General features: G+C 35.3%; 1 long non-coding RNA gene across 1 annotated transcript; it reads left to right on the top strand.

Annotated features, from left to right (window-relative positions):
- Positions 1-1,077: 1,077 nt before the first annotated feature.
- On the top strand, positions 1,078-17,042 carry LOC116421040. The gene is made up of 3 exons (XR_004231373.1): positions 1,078-1,165; positions 11,999-12,165; positions 16,915-17,042. It is a non-coding gene; the product is annotated as an uncharacterized LOC116421040 (long non-coding RNA).
- The last annotated feature ends 565 nt before the right edge of the window (positions 17,043-17,607 follow it).

Consider the following 17,607-nt stretch of genomic DNA (forward strand, 5'->3'; position numbering starts at 1 on the left):
TCTCTCTCTCTCTCTCTCTCTCTCTCTCTCTCTCTTTTTTTTCTCTCTCTCTCTCTCTCTCTCTCACACACACACACACACACACACACACACACACACACACATCTATTAACAAATATTTATTAAACACATTATCTATCCACAAGCACTTATATTCTTAAGGAAGGGAGAAATATATGCATGTGTGTGGGTTTGTATCTACAAATAAAGAGATATGTATATACAAGATATATTCAGAGTAGATGTAAGGATCCTTTACAAATTAAGTCTCTAGTACTTAAAGGGAGTGTGGGGATACTAGGAAAGGCTTCCTGCAGACGATGACTTTGAGCTGAGATTTTAAGGAAGTCAGAGATTCTAAGAAACACAAGTGAGAAGGTAAAGAACTCCAAGCCTGGGGGGATGGAAACAGAGAATGTCAACTTGTGAAGAAAAGCAAAATGATTGGATCAGAGAATGAGTAGAGGGAAGTAGAGTGAGAGAAAATTGGAAAAGTGGGCAGGGACCAGGTGAGAGTTGAGTGAAAGGTAGACAGCAAAAGAAGATGAACAGCCCTGAACAAGGCTTAGCAAATCCTCATACCAGAGGTACTAATCTTCCTGAACATCCCATACACCCAAGAACATCCCATACAGCCCATGCTGTAGCATGGACAGCAGCCACACCCTAGTAAAACTATCTTGGCAGATGGGTTAAACCAGTTTGAGGGCAACTGATAGACCTGAAATCTGTCCATGAATCAGCAGGATTTCTACCCCAAGCATGTGAAGATTTCCCCTAGTGGAATGGGTAGATGAGAACAATTTGTTTCAAAGGCCATTAAGATGGCTGAAGCAGGAACTGTGGTGCACTTAGAGCTTGTTCAGACATCTAAGCACCAAGGGGTCTGCATGTTGAGTCATCACCAGTCATCTTGATTTTTGTCTTTCCACTGGACTTCAATGACTCAGGAAGAGAGAGTGAGGCTGATGGTTTTGTGCAACTCTGCCTTGCTTAAATCCAATTCACTCACAAGTCAAGATATCATTATGATGTCATTGGTCCTCTTAAAGAGAGAAGACCAGGAACAACAAGGTGCCAGATTGTGAAGAGCTGTAAATACCAAACAAAGGACTTTATATTTGAGCCTGGAGGTAATAGAGAGCCATTGAAATTTATTTAGAAGGTGGGTAATGTGGCCATACCTATACTTTAGGAAAATTATTTTAAAGATAATTCCAAAGTCTTGAGCCTGAGACTGAATTGATGGTGTCCAGTTATTTAGTCATGTTCAACACTTCATGACCCTATTTGGTGTCACATGGTGTTTTCATGATAAAAATACTAGGGTGGTTTGCCATTTCCTTCTCCACTTCATTTTATGTATGAGGAAACAAGGCAAATAGAATTAAGTGACTTAACCAGGGTCACACAGCTAAAAAGTGTCTGAGGACAGATTTGAACTCAGGAAGATGAACTTCAGGCCTGGCACTCAATCTGCTTCAATACCAGTTGTCTCCAGTTGAATGGTAATGCCACAAAATAAAATAAGAACATAGATTCAAATAAATTTTCAATTGTACCATAGATGGAACATAGTAGAGAAGCTAAGGCCTTGCTGAATTTGAGATGCCAGTGGAGTGTTCATGTGTTAGACAATGTGGCAATTCTGGAAAGATCATTAGCTTTGGAATCAAATGATTTTGGTTCACATCCCATCTATGACTTCCATGTGACCTTGGGCAAGTCATCTCTATAAAGTGAGAAGTTAGACTAGGTGGCCTCTAAAGTTGCTTTTAATTCTAAATCTTGTAAATCAAGCTGAAGACAGGAGCCTGAAGAGGAAAACCAAGAAAATGTAGAGGCAGTCAAGGAAGAAGCAAGTATCCAGGAAGGAGAGAAATTCGTCAATTATGTCCTGATTAGAGAAGTCAAAGAGGATGAGAACTGAATAAAGGCTTTTAGATTTGGGCAAGTAGGTCATTGAATACTTTTAAGAGCAACTATAGCAGAGAAGGGGATATTATCAAGAAGAGTTTGTTTTTATGAGGAGAGGGGCAATTGGGAATACCTAAGCAAGCTACAAGCATCTATTAAGTGCCAATTAGCTACTAGATGTTGGGGATAAAAAGACAAAAAAAGGCAATCACTGCCCTCAAGGAGTTTATATTGGTGCAGAAAGGAGAGAGAGAAAATACACACAAATAAGTATATTACAAAATAAACACAAGTTATTTTGGGAAGAGACAGTGAGAAGACAGAGCAGAGAGAATCAATCAAGATATCTCACAGAACAGAGCTTTTTAAAACTTTTTCCACTCATGACCCCTTTTGACTTGAGAAATTTTTACACAACCCTGGGCATATAGGTATATAAATAGGTTTACAGATCAAATATTTATTGATAGTAAATCATAATTTTGTGACCCCCCACATTCAGTTATGTGACCCCCACGTGGGGTCATGACCCACAGTTTAAGAAGCTTTGCCATAGAAGAAGGTATTTCACCTGAACTATGAAGGAAATGAGTTCTAAAAGAGACAAGTGAAAAGTGATTCCATTCCTAGAATGGGAGATAAGACATAAAGATAGTATGTGGAATGCTGAATTCAGGTTATACTTTTCAAATCATAATGTTTGTAAAAGGATTATCCTGGAGCCATCTTGAAATGCACAATGAGCATTGGAAACACCTTGAAAATCAGCACATGCTATAATTCAGGGCTTGATTTATTGTTGATTATCTGAAGGCAATGGAGGAAATTTTAATAATGCAAGTTGAACTTAAAAGTTTACTGAGAACTGATCGTTAATTATTTACCAAGATACCCTTGATAAAGCTATCAAGATAAATTAGAATTAGAAGTTTTAGAAGGTAGAAGATTTTGTATTTAACTTCTAGAGGTAATAATGAGCCACCTGATGAGGTATGTTAGTTAATGAAGAAGCTAGAAGGAAGAAATTGATGATGCATAAGAAAGGAATGCTTACTGAAACAAGGTTCTAGAATTGGCAGAAGAGATAGATAAGATCAAATATATAGGTAGGAAGATTAGTTTTAGTAAAGGATAGAGTGTGTGAGGAACTGAGAAATATTCTAAGATAGAAAAAAATGAATGTGCATACCTATGAATTTTGAGAATGGAAATATTGTTGAGTGTCTTCAGCCTTAATCTCCTATTCCTCTAACTCATTTGTTCTAAGTGTCAGGATGAGGGTGGTGGTGGTGTGGGTTGGGGGGCAAGGAAAAGGGTTGGAACAGCTGCTCTGGAGAACAAAGAGTAGAGAGAAAGTGAGGAAGCATTAATTTAGAGTGGTAAATGACATGCTACTTTCTAATGATATTCAATAGCCAAGTGGGAAAAATGGAAGGATAGAGGATACTTGGAATTGAAATCTGTCATTTTTAATCTGTCAAAGTGCAGGAGGTCAGGGATTCTAGATTCTAATAAATTATTGAAGGCTTTGGTCATAGGTTCAAGATTTGATATAAAGACAAGTGAAACAAATGGAATCCAAGTTTATAATTAAGGCAAAGGACAAGTTTAGTGGCCAAAGAAGACAGTTTTGAAACTTAGGATGTTAGAAAAGATGCAGTTCTATAAAATGATATCTAAGGTTTAACCAAGCCATTGTGTTCCTGAAGTGGAGTGGACAAAGTTGTTAGAATTGAGGTATTTAATTTTTGAAGATATTGGGTGGGGGGGAGGAGTTTAGAAGAGTGAACATAACCATTGCAGTGTTTAAGAAAAGTGCTAAGCGATGGGATGGAGAAGATCATTAAGCTAATCCTAAACATTGCTGAGGAAATCCGGACAGCAGTCAAAGTAACAACAAGAAAAGTGGGCCTAGTAACAAAAACATTGCGAGAATATTGACTTTCTTGGTGGTAACTAAAACATGTATAGTCCCACAAAAAGGAAATCAAGCTTCCATGAGAATTTAATACTAGTAATGTTTTCCTCCCAAAGCACCTTAGCTTCATAGTTCTTACTTATTGTTACACCTCTTCAATATGAAAATAGACTCAACTAATTTTGTACTCTTCTCCACCCCTTCCTCTTTTGTTTTGGGGATATTTAAGGCTCTCTTGCCCAGCTCTTATGTATATTTCCAACTATAAAAAATATATTTGTGTTAAAATTTGCTTGGGAGAATACTGTTCAACATATGAAGTTTGTGTAACCATGGCAAATCACTTAACTTCTCTAAACCTCAATCTTCTCATCTATAAAATGAGTAGTTTAGACCCAATGAATGGTTTCTAAGATCCTTTCCAGTTCTAAATTTATGATCTTGTGTCCTAAACACACCAGAGACACCAATACACATTTGATATTGCTCATGAGAAACCAAATAGGGGAAGACAACGCTGTCAAAGATTTCCCCAGATATGTTCAAATTTGAAAATGGATAATTTAAGCTAAGGACTACAGAAGAACATAATGCATTGGAGGCTTGCAAAGTTGTGCTGCTTTAGCCTATTTAAAAAATATTTTATTTTTTCCAATCACATGTAAAAACAATTTTTAAAATTTGTTTTTTTTTTTAAATTTTGAGATTCAAATTCTTTACTTCTCTCTCACCCCTTCCTAAAACATAAGGCAATTTCTTATAGGTTATACATGTGCAATTATGCAAATGATGTTTCTATATTAGTCATGTTGTAAAAGAAAACATAGGCCAAAAATAAGAGAGAAAGTTTTTAAAAAGAATGCTTCAATCTGCATTCAGACTCCATGAGTTCTTTGGAGATGGCTAGCATTTTACATCATAAGTCCTTTGAAATTGGCTTCAGTCATTGTAGTGGGTTTAGCCTATGCATTTTACTTCAAGGAGTTACCAAAATGCCAAAGGTTCTGGTAATTTAGGAGCTACAATTCCTAATGGTATACACATTATGACAACAGGTGTATGTGGGATTATTCCAGGCAGTTCCCAGGACCTGGCTGAGGGAAGAGACTTGGGGGTGCAGTGAATACCAACAGAGAAAGATTTAGGAGTTGTACCAATAAGGGTTTAAGCAAGTCCTAAGGAAACAAGCTAGTGGATTTCAAGCAATGAATACTTATCTCTTGAATCATTTTGGTCTAATTTTGACCATTTTTGAATACTGGCAAACCTTCAACTTTCAAGTGTACCCTTGATAGTGTCAGCATTCAAGTTCTTAATTTAATCTTGATTTAAAGGGGTTACAAATTTCCCTAAATGTAAAATTTCTCTTATCTGTGGCATAAAAACAAAAATGCAGAGGAAATTGGCATAGTTGCACAATAAAACTTCATGAGGTGCCATTTAGCTCAGAAAGCTTCTCTGAGCTGTTTTAAACTTTTGGCTGAAAGAGAGGAGAGAAAGGCATTAAAAAAAAATCAAAGCAGTAGCAAAATTTGCTTACTATATATGAAGGACAATTTATCCTACACATTTTTTTGACTTTCATCCTTCCAACTCATCGATCAAGACTATGGTCTTATACAAAAGGCATGGGAGATTGGGTTGTAGAAAGAAAAGGAAAGCTTCTCTTTATTAACTTCCTCTCAGAAGAGAAGCAGGAGGAAGGGGGAAGGAGAACTGAAGAATTCTATAGAATATAAAGTGGGGGGAACCGTTTTAATCAAATAGAAGTGTAATTAAATTAAAACCTTCTAAAAATTTTAGAAATTTTGTTTCTTTTCTTCTTCACAAAACCCCATGAAAGAAATGGTTAAGATTCAAAAATGACAAGAATCTTGGGACAAAATGAACACGTGATTTTTAGAATTTTGCAATAGCAAAGGAAAAGAATACTGACTCTAGAAATAAATAACCAGAGTATAGAAAGAAAAGATAGTCATGATGCCTTAATTGAGGAGCCTAAAAAAAAGAGAAAGAAAGAAAGAAAAAAAAAAAAAAAAAAAAAAGGAACAAAGCTCCAGAGATGGGAGTCTCTAAAATTCAAAATTCTAAAAAATGATGAGGGAAAGGAATATAAAGAAATCAATGTAGAATTCTAATTAAATCCTATTTTAAAAGAATACCTAGAAAAGTGTAGAATCATGGACTTGGAGTCAGGAAGACTTTGTCAAATCCTGCTTCTGACACTATGTGAATATGGACAAGTCACCCAAGCTCTCTAGCATCACCCTAAGGCTGGCTGTATCACAGGCTTGTGTGATTTGGGAGAGTGTTCCCACCCTGTTGAAGTCATGGGACCTTAAAGTACTGTCATATGGAAAAATGAAAGGAAGACAATGTAAAACAAGAGCTAATAGAAGAATGGCTACAAACCCATAGGAACATTTTCAAAAAGGTTAAACCCCAAAATGGACTGTGGTTTGTGAAACATGCTAATTAGAGAAAGGGATTTTTAAAAATCTATTTACAATGTTGGTTAGTTTTGCTAAACTGTCTTTTTTCCCCCCTCTGAAAACATTATTTTATAACATGGCTCTTGAGGTGGGGCAGAGCCATCTATTGGGAAATGAAGGTGATGTAAAAGGATAGAATATCAATAACATTTTTTAAAAAGTCTACATTCAGCATCAAAGCAAGAAGGAAGATGTTTACTTGAGGCAGATGGTGTAATGTTAACAGATGACAAGGAACGTAGAACTAATGAACAATCCCTAGTTTGCCTACATCTTCCCTCACTGTGGATTAAAGAGAGAGAGTGGTGGCCAAACAAAAAGTGGTTAATAGGAAACTAAACCAAAGAGAGGTGAGAAGGGGAGTAGAAGAACCTCTTATTGCTTTAAATAACATTATCTCCCAAAAGTGTTAGTGAAGTTTTAAGCTTTAATAATATATTTAGCTATTTACTTAATAATTTACTTACCTTACTTGGAAATGATTATGATGCAAAATTAATAAAATTTCCTTTTATTAATTAATGAAATAAATTAATAAAATAAAAAAAATTAATTAAAAAAAGTAAGGGGTTGTATTATGGGTCAATGAACTCCCTTTCAGGAGAAATGCTAAAGCAAATGCCGGATTACCTACATCTGTCAGGATTATCAAAAAAGATATTTCTGTACTAAATGGGAGCTTGGATTAGATGATTTCTAAAATCCCTTCCAACTCTATGATTTTATTATTCTAAGTTATTTAATATGCCATCAAAACCACAACTTAATCAAATTTCTAGCCTAGCAATAATTTGGTTTTCATTACTGTTGGCAACCATAAAAAGAAAAAAAACAACATAATTTTCTTTTGGCTGGTATGTATGTGTACATCTATAGAATATTTAGAATAAAGCTTTTGCTTTCACAGTAGAAAACCTAAAATATAATGACTAGTATTTATTTGGGCCTCAATATACCAAATTCCATCCCACTTAAAAATTCACCTCTTTAAAAAAATTTAATAGATAGCAGATACCTTTTGTTTCAGATTTTAAACTGACTAAAGTTTTTTAGTTGAGAGAAAAAAACTTATCCTAAGACTGAAAAGCTAAATATTTAAATGTTACTGTCAGTTTGAATTGTTTTAACTCTTATATGTGCTTTCATAGCCTTTTCCTGCATATTTTCTCTCCCACCATTTCTCACAAAATTACATAATGATATCATATGTGTAGTTCGAAGATATTTATATAAAAAAAATTCAAGTTCCTTACCTAATGTCTTGGTCTGTCTATAAGTAGAAGTGCTGGTCATTTTCCTGCAGTCCAGGTGCCTATGAGGCTGACATGAGCATCAGCAGTGCAATGGAGAAGAGTATAAGAGTACTTGCAATCTCCTTTTATGTCTGGAGCATAAGTCTATAAGAGGAAAGGTTGTGCAATTCTGGCTTTTAACGTCAAGTCCTATCTCAAGAATTGCTAACAGCTATCAGAAGGTAGTGATTTTCTTGGTCCTTCACAATATGGTCTCAATATTTTTCACTAAGGTGTGGAAGTGACCAGGTATCCTATTCATACCAATGGAGTACAAGCTCTGACTGATCCCACCAAGCTAAAAAAAAGACCTTTAAAACCAAAATTGATTCAATATTTTTATTTTATATATGCAGAGGAAGGATTTTATGTTGATTAGAGCTATTTAAAAAGAAAATTAATATTTATTAGTCATATATCTATAAGGAGATCAAAGACAGAAAGATTACACACACACACAAATATCAAAAGAATCATATAAGCACTTTTTGAGATATCAGAGAATTCGTTCTGTATCCCTCCTCTCAGAGAACTATCCCATTTAACAAGAGACATTTTTAGAGCTCTGTTTATTTTTTATAATTTTGCAATACTCACTTTGGATTGTTTATGGCTATTCTCATTTGCTTTGCTGTAGTGTCTGTGTATATTGTTTTCTTGGCTTCTCTTCATTTTGGATCAGTTCATGTAAGTCTGTACTTCTGTGTATTCATCATATTTGTTGTTTCTTTTTGTACAACAATGTACATTATATTTATGTGCCACATTTTGCTTAGCCATTGTCCAGCTGCAAAGATTTCTAATATGGACTCAATGACTAGAACATGTCTATTGCTTGAGAAGAAGTCTAAGCAGATAACTTTATAGAGACTCCTTGTCAGAGGGTTGTGAATTTTTTCAGCCCAACAATTGATGAAGACAATAAAAACATATTGGAAGATAGCAATCTGTATTGGCAGAGGAAATCCTCATACCCATGAAGTCATAGCATTTATAAATTATGGAAAGTGTTTAATTTACAGAATCCTTTGACATAAATTTAGGTAAGAGTTATGAATTTATAGTTTATTGTAATGTTCTTCTCTAATATATAATGTTCTCCTGATATTGAGTGAAATGAGCAGGACCAGGAGATCATTATCTGCTCAACAACAATACTATATGATGATCAATTCTAATGGGAGTGGCTCTGTTCAACAATGAGATGAACCAAATCCGTTCCAATAGAGCAGTAATGAACTGAACCAGCTACACCCAGCGAAAGAACTCTGGGAGATGACTATGAACCATAATATATACTTCCCAATCCCTATATTTTTATCCACCTGCATTTTTTATTTCCTTCACAGGCTAATAGTACACTTTTTCAAAGTCCAATTCTTTTTGTAGAGCAAAATAATTGTTAGGACACGTATACTTATATTGTATTTAATTTATACTTTAACATATTTAACATGTACGGGTCAACCTGCCATCTGGGGGAGGGGATGTGGGGAAGGAGGGGAAAAATTGGAACAAAAGGTTTGGTAATTGTCAATGCTGTAAAATTACCCAATTGTAAATAAAAAGTTATAATAATTTAAAAAAGCAATAAAATAAAATAAAATATAATGTTCTCTGGGAGCAGGTTTCTTGGAGGGCTTCTGGGAGCAGCCTTAGTTTCAGGTCAAAGTAATAATCACTTCAAATGTAGCCAGGGATTAAAGTCAAAATCCTTTATTGTCTCTTTCAAGTATTGTCTCCTTCCTTGGACCCAGTTAGCTTTCTTAGTGGCTTATCTCTCTCTCCTTGGTTCTGAGAGCTCTTGCCGCTAGTCCATTTTCTCTGCCAGCTTCAGCCTCTAGCTCCCTCCAAATCTCTCCAGCCAGCACAAAGATGGAAAATGGAATGAATCTGTCTCCTCCTCCAAGAGTGGGCTTGTGGGTCTTAGTGGGCTTGTCTTTTAGTGGGCTTCTCCTTATATATGCTCTCTTAAAGGTGTGAATCTTGTGGAACTCTAATTAAATACTAAGTTACATTAGTGAACTAGAGAACTGTTAAGTACCATGCTAAATTAGATAAGTATTGTCTCTATCAATTCCACTGACTTAGTACCTTGTAAGAATTCTAACAGTTCATCCTCTCATTTATAGAATGAAATTATACAGACCAAATAAATATAGACCTTATAAATTCAAATGACATGGAATTATTGTTGCACTGAGCTGTATCTTTTCTCTTTCTAAGTCTCAGATTTTTAAATCTCCATGGATTTCAAGGAAAGAAAGCCTTATCATATTTACCTATGGCACACACACACACACACACACACACACACACAAATATCAAAAGAGTCATATAAGCACTTTGTGAAATAGCAGAAAATTCCTTCTGTATCCCTCCTCTCAGAGACATACCTTGTAAATAGTTCTTAGTGTGGTACTAATTTTAAGAAAAGGTAAGGGAAAGTAAATCCTGTTCATGTGAACAAAAAAGCCAGGATATTATTCATGGCCAAATTTTATGGGAGTTCTTTCACAAAGTAAAATAAGACGCAAATCTGATCAAAGTAATTTCAACCTGCTGTCCTTAAATAAGAGCATTCTTCTTCATTTTCTCTATGGCATGACTATAGGCAGCAGGCCACTTATAGGCACAAATCTGCTAGCTTAATTAGCATTACAGTACTAGTCTTTATCAACAGCCTTAGAATCCTCCAATCTGAGGCACCTGTCAAGTGGCAACCATTTCCTTTCTTCTATTAAACCAAAAGAAATAGCACCTGAGTTCCTTCCTCTAAATATCATAAGCAGGAGCTTGGTCAGAACCTTGGATGATTTGATCCTTGATGCTCAGACCCCTTCTTCTCTCCAAACAACCTCTCTCCCGACATCTAAACAGGGCTTAGTAATTCAAAAAGTTAGATTTGGGGAAATGGAGGCTCCTTTTGGGTAAGGCTACCATAAAACTTGGATAGCATAAGCTGAGGAAGCCCCATCCTCTTCACAGTGTAAGCACTTTCCTTTGACCAGCCCACTATGACTACAATATTCCATTCAGGAGCATGAATTATTTAAGGTACAGGTCCTATTCCCTGACCTTCAAATCTTCAATAGTATGCCTGCCCTTATGAATTGTTTCAACTGTACTGTAAAATTTGTTTCTAATTTGTCTTTTTCTCAGCTTTAGTCAAAGAGCAGAGAATCTAACTCCTAAATGTAAAAGGTAATATTTTTCAAAAATAGCTTTCCTCTCTGTAGTCAGGGTCTTTCCCTAGTGACAATAAAACTGTTTCCCAGTTAGTCCAATAGAATCCCATATACTCTAGAGAGCCACTGAAGCATTGGCACTTTGCTTAGTTAAGACATCACAGACCTTTCTCTGTGAACAGATGGCAATGTCTAGAATGATTATACCTCTAAGTGACAACCTGGAGATGGAAATGAACAGGAGAAAAATATGCGGCCTGTGGAGAAAGGAGAATGGTGCAAGGCTTTGGAAAAATCAAAGGTGTGGGTGAAGCTTTACTAAAAATAAATGCCTCTATCTAAAAGTTAGTCTCAAATTCTATTATTTCAATCATTATTTGTCAATAATTTCTTTAGAGAATTGTTACCAAAAAACTCTAAATGATTTGTAAATCTTCCTAGTAGGATGCATGTGACAGGAAATACAATATAACATAAGAAGTATGAATTGGGATTATAGATATCAACTGATCAATAAACACTTATTAAGCACTTACTGTATGACAGGTGTTACAATAAGTGTTAGAAATATAAAAATAGAAAGGAAATATCCTTTGCCCTACAAGAGGATATATTTGAATAGGGTCAAAATAAATATAGACAGAATAGGTACAAAGTGATTTTCATGTGAAGGGCACTAGCAAGTGGAGTTATCAGAAAAGATTTCATGTAGAAGGTAGCACTAGAGCCAAGTTCTCAAGGAAATTTGAGAAGGTTATATTTTCATTTATATGCATATGACAGTAATGAATAGCACAGTATTTTAAACCATATAGTGCCTGGGAGGAATATGAGTAGGAAGGTGTGGCTGTTCCCCTCAATGGAAGTGAGAAACCAGTATACATACATATAGCTAATGGAAGGTAATTCACTTATTCTGGAAGCTGCACCTAATAAAATCATATGCTGTTTGAATTTGAATTTGAAATACCAGTACTTATAAATACTTCTTCAAAAAAGCTGATGATAAGGTACATAGTAACTATTAATTATATATCATCTTTATCCTACACAAAGCAGCTGTTATTAGTTCCTGAATTAATTTGTTTACATTAGTGATTTTATAATGAGATTTAGCTACAATCCATTTCTTTGTATTTAGGCAATCTTTGGCACATTTATTTGCCCTTGTTTCTATTTCTGTATAACCAGGACAAGATTAAAAAATGTGCATACAAGACAGCCATGTTGGTTCTCATCAGAAAAGAGCAGATGATTTCAATTTAAATACAGCATGCATAAAGCAGTTTCCAGTTCAGTACAACAGCCAGGCTGAAGAATTAGGTCACCTCCTTTCTTGCAGAAAATATATTCTATATGTGAGTATTTTCTCTAGTCCATTTTTGATTATCTAGGCATAGATTACCTGCTTTGTAAATTAATGGACTAGTTTATTCTTAATTATCAACTAGCTTCTTCTATTGTATTACTGAGCTGCCTGCTCTGGCACAGTGGCTGTGAACAAATCCAATTCAATTTAACGAACATGCATTTAGCACCTATTCTAGGTAACACAATAGGGAACAAATACTAATTTAAAAATCAATATAAGCAATGCAAGTAACAGAAATTGTAAATCTACAATAAAAAATAATAATAAATAATTCCTGCCTAAGATTCCATTTTGAACATAAGGCCTGGGATACATGTTGGGAGCATTTCAGTTTCAATAACTGGAGCCACTGGTTCCCTTTATGATGCAGTAAAAGGTATACAAAGACTTCCAAATCCACAGAACTTCAAGATAGTCTAGGGAAATCTTTTCCTTTCCAGGGAACTAGTAATACAAAATACAACCCTGAGTAGAGAAAGACCCAGTATCAATGACAACTCTTCCAAAGCCCATGTTCTACTGCTCTGCTACCTCTGTCCACTCCCAGCAGGCTTTTCTGGTCCTTCTCATTATTGTTGGCTGTCCTCATCTCTGCTTTTCTAGTCTTTCCTGTTTGGCTCACCTCCAACAAATGGTGTGGTTTTCAAGTAGAATAGATAGATCTTGGAGTCTTTCCTCAATTAACAGTGTCACAGCTTCTTCTTGTCTTATGGTAGCATGGTTCTCACACTGGTAGTAATTTTGGAGTAGAATCATACATGGTAGAGGTACAGGCAACAGTCAAGTTATCATTGGGTCTATTGCCCTTTCTTCAGCCAGATATATTTTCATTTTATTTATGAGGCAGTTGAGGCCCAAAGGTCATATGACTACTGAGTGAATAGAGTCTTGCTACTCAAGATCACACAAACTTCTTTAAGTCTCTATTTTTTTCAGTCATAATATGAGAGTCTATCTCTAATAATAGAGACTGTCTCTAAGGACTCTATCTTTTAGCTCCAGATTATATGAAGATAAGAATTCTGGTCTTCTACTTATATAAAGTGATATAGAGTGAAATGAGCATAACCAGAACAATTTATAAAATGATAATAATGTCAAAAAAAAAACCCTCACCAAAAAACCACCTTTGAAATTACAAATTTAATCAATGCAATTATTCCAAGGACCAGTAATGAAGTATGCTACCCATCAGAGTGAACTCAATATAGAGAGACATAATACCAAAAGCCTTGGTGCAGTTTTTAGTTTTAATAATTGTAACTCTTAGCTGACAAAGCAATTGGCATGGGACTGTCCTTCTTGGTGGAGATTCATTAATTGCTCTGGCCTACAATTACTGAGAACTTAAAAAAGATACTGGTCTTCTGACTTCTAGCTTCAAGAAAGGATATATATTTTCAGCCTCTCTCTGGTCCCTGAAAGGAGAGAAAAACTGGGAAGAAGTTAACATGCTTGAATCATGTTGCCTTCTTCTCTGAACCTTTTCCTTCAAGGAAAGATAATTTTTTTGAAGTAATAAGTTTAAAGGAATAAAACCAGTAGCTTACTTTCCTATGTAAAACCTTAATATTCACTTTGAAGTCATTTAATTTGACCAAAAGAGGGTGGTTTTTTTTTTTTTAGCAGAATCATTCTTTTTTGTTAATTTCACAATACATTGGCAGGAATATTCCTAATTATGATTAAATTTAGTATAATATCACGGTGTTAACCTTAAGTTGTCTCTCTATAATATAGCTATGTGTCAACATAGCTATCAAAGTTCTGCATGTATATATTGAATCTATTCCACCTAAGGCACTTGAGAGTAGCTTGTAAGACTGGGAAAGTCATTAAAACTTTGGATTTCAGTGTCCTTTTATATAAAATGAGGAAACTGGCTTCAATGACCTCTTAGCTATCCTTCCAGCTATCTCCCATGGGAGAGACAACACTACTCTAGGTTTAGGAGAACAAGAGATAAAGCTAAGTATCCATGTAGGTAAGGGGCTATTGGAAGAAAAATGCTAAAAACCAAGAAATATTCTAGTCAGATAACTATCAGGGAGGAGTTTGGCTTACACAGCAAGTAACAGCTGCTTGAAATTCAAAAGAGAGAGGTATCTTGGACAATGGAAAAGGGTAAAGCCCTGTCTAGACCATAAAAGAAAAAAATTCTGACTTAAGAATTCAAGCAGTAGAGATTTTAAACTTGGAGTCACTGTTACAAGTATCCAGAATGAAAACACTAAGTGAAAATTCCTAAAGTTCAGCCCTGTAGAATGTTCTCACTAGAGTTAGAATCTTTAGAGCTGGAAAAGACCATAGAGATCATATTTGTCCAGCAGTGTCAAACACACTGGTGCATTTGGCTAACAAAAGTCCTGAGTTCAGCTGAACCAAATTAAAATTGAAATGGTAAATATTTAACTAAATAAACAAAAATACTCTAGAACATAACTAATGTTAATCTATGGTTTTCCTGATGTACAATTTAGTGGATCCAGTTTTTATTTGAGCTTGATACTACTCATTTGACCCAATTCCCTTTATTTTGTAGATAAAGAAATTGAAGTTAAAATGCTTATTCAAGATAAATCATTAAGAGGCAAGAACATCATAATCAATGCATCTCAGAGAGAAGTATCTTCTAGTGGAAAATGAAAAAGATTTACAATCAGAGTACCTAGTTTAAAAATCTTAGCACTGTCACTTTCTTTCCTGAGTGATGTTGGGCAAATTAATTAATGTCACTGAGGATCTGTTGCCTCCTGTCAAAATAAAGGGATTCACTTAGATGATCTCAAGATTTAAATTCTACATTTATCTACCAATTAATCAATAAGCATTTATTAAGTATCTACTTGGTCTATAATAACAAACAGTCTCTACTCTCAAGGAGCTTTCATTTCATAAAGGAGGAGACAACAAACACAAAGGGCAGGATTAAAAAAGGTGTATATGGATATGGAAAGATAAAGGTTATAGTAGGTGGCACCAATCAAGTTTGGTTTTTTAAGGTTAAATATGTGCAATTCTTTTAAACATATTTCCAAATTTGTAATATTACGCAAGAAAAATCAAATTAAAAGAAAAAAACACAAGAAAGAAAAAAAAAAACAAAAAGTGAAAATACTATTCTTTGATCCATATTCAGCCTCCACAGGTCTCTCTTTGTATGCAAAAGGCATTTTCCATCCCAAGTCTATTGGAATTGTCTTGGATCACCTCATTTTTGAGAAGAGACTAGTCCATCACAACTGATCATCACATAATCTTGTTGTTACTATGTGCAATATTCTCTTGGTTCTGCTCACTTCACTAAGCATCAGTTTATGTAAGTTTTTGTAGGCTTTTCTGAAATCAGACTGCTCATCATTTTTATAGAACAATAATATTCCATTATATTCATATACCATAACTTATGCAGCCATTCCCCAATTGATGGGCATCCACTCAATTTCCAGTTCCTTGCCATTACAAAAAGTACTGCTACAAATATTTTTGAACATCTGGGTCCTTTCCCCTCTTTTATGATCTCTTTGGGATACAGACCCAGTAGTGACACTGCTGGATCAAAGGGTATGTTTATACACAGTTTTATTGCCTTTTGGATAATTCAAAATTGCTCTCCAGAAAGGGTGGATCATTTACCAACTCCACCAATAATGCATTAGCATCCCAGTTTTCCAGGTTCCCCTGCAACATTTATTATTATATTTCCTATCATCTTTACCAATCTAAAAGGTGTGGAATGCTACCTCAGTTGTCTTAATTTGCATTTCTCTAATCAATAGTGATTTAGAGAATTTTTTCAAATGGCTAGAAATGGCTTTAATTTCTTCATCTGAAAATTGTCTGCTGAACCAAGTTTTAAAGGGATTTTAAGAGTTTAAGGCAAGGAATTGGCATTCAAGCCATCAAAAAGCCACAGAAACACGTAAATTAGAATTATGAATGAGGAACAATAAGAACATTAGTGTGCCTGAACCAACAGATTTGTGAAAGAGAATATTTATTAAGACTGGACAGGTAAACTGGGGTCAGATTTTTGAAGAACTTTAAAAGCTTGCCATTGCTACCTAGCTTTAATCACTGAATGGGTGCATCCTTAATCATACTGAGACCTGTTGAAGACCTTAGCTTAAAAAGTCCAAGGTTTCCCATTTCCCCCAGGGCCATCTCCAGTTGTCTTGATCTATATTTTGCCACTGGCAAGACTTGGCATCACCTCCATGATGTCATGGTCCTCTTCAATAATGAAGAACAAATAACAACAATAACATACTGCTAAATTTTGTTTTGAGGCATTGGGAGGCATTGGGCAGCCACTGGAGCTGAGTAGGGGAATCACATGGTCAAATTTATGCTTATGGACAATTACTTGGGTCACAAGGTATAGAATGGACTAGAGTGGAGAGATACTTGAGGTAGAGAGGACTAATTTTGAGGTATTTGCAATCCTCTAGGACCTGAACTAAGTTGCTGAATTTCTGAGAGAGAAGGGGTAAAAATGTGAATTTAGGCATTTATACTTTGAAATGTCTCTGGATCATCCAGTTTGAAATGTCCAATAGTCAATTGATGATGGAGGATTGAAACTCTAGGAAGAGCCCGAGACTGGATATACAAATCTGACTCATCAGCATAGATAACACAGACTTTGCTAGATCAACAGCTATTGCTAACCAACTGCCACCATGAGGCAAATATACTTTGGGTGTAGCACTATCTTCCTCTTCTATATTAACAGACCAGAAGACATCATCCCAGGAAGCTATCCTTGTGAAGATATGTTCTGGCAATTGCTTCTGTGGGTTTTAGAGCCTCTTGCCTTCTCAGAATCCAGAGCTACTGAAGACCCACAAAATAAAATTTTTACATCCAAGTCCTTGGTATTGTCAAATGATTCAACATCAGAAATTGATTTAATTATCAGTAGAAATGACATGAAAGAATATACATTACCATCTGTGTCACCGATACACCCTAAAGACCATAGGATTTTTCCATCTCATTTGTAACTGAAAGTTCCAATATGTATTATGTCATATATTAGAATGTGAACTTCTTAAAAGTAGAGACTGTCTTCCTTTTCTATTTGGATCTACAGACCTTACTAAAGAGCTTTGCACATAGTTAAGTGCTTAATCAATAAATCTTCAGCCATTTATTCATGTAGTTTATAATTAAAATCACAGGGAATGAGAAGTTCATCGCAGGAGAGAGTGTAGAGAGAAAAGGGAGCCTTTGACCGAGCCTTGGGGAATAATACCCAATTAGGGGCCACAAAATGGATAATGCATTAAGAAAGAAGACAAAGCAGTGGTTAGTTAGGAGAATAACAAAAGAGTAGTGTTAGAAAAGTCCAGAGAAGAGAAAAGTATATAGGAAGAGACCTGAATCTATTTTGAGTATTACTTTCAGAAGTGATTTTGACACAAGG

Source organism: Sarcophilus harrisii, chromosome 1 (assembly GCF_902635505.1).
Source record: "Sarcophilus harrisii chromosome 1, mSarHar1.11, whole genome shotgun sequence".
NCBI classification, from domain to species: Eukaryota; Metazoa; Chordata; class Mammalia; order Dasyuromorphia; family Dasyuridae; genus Sarcophilus; species Sarcophilus harrisii.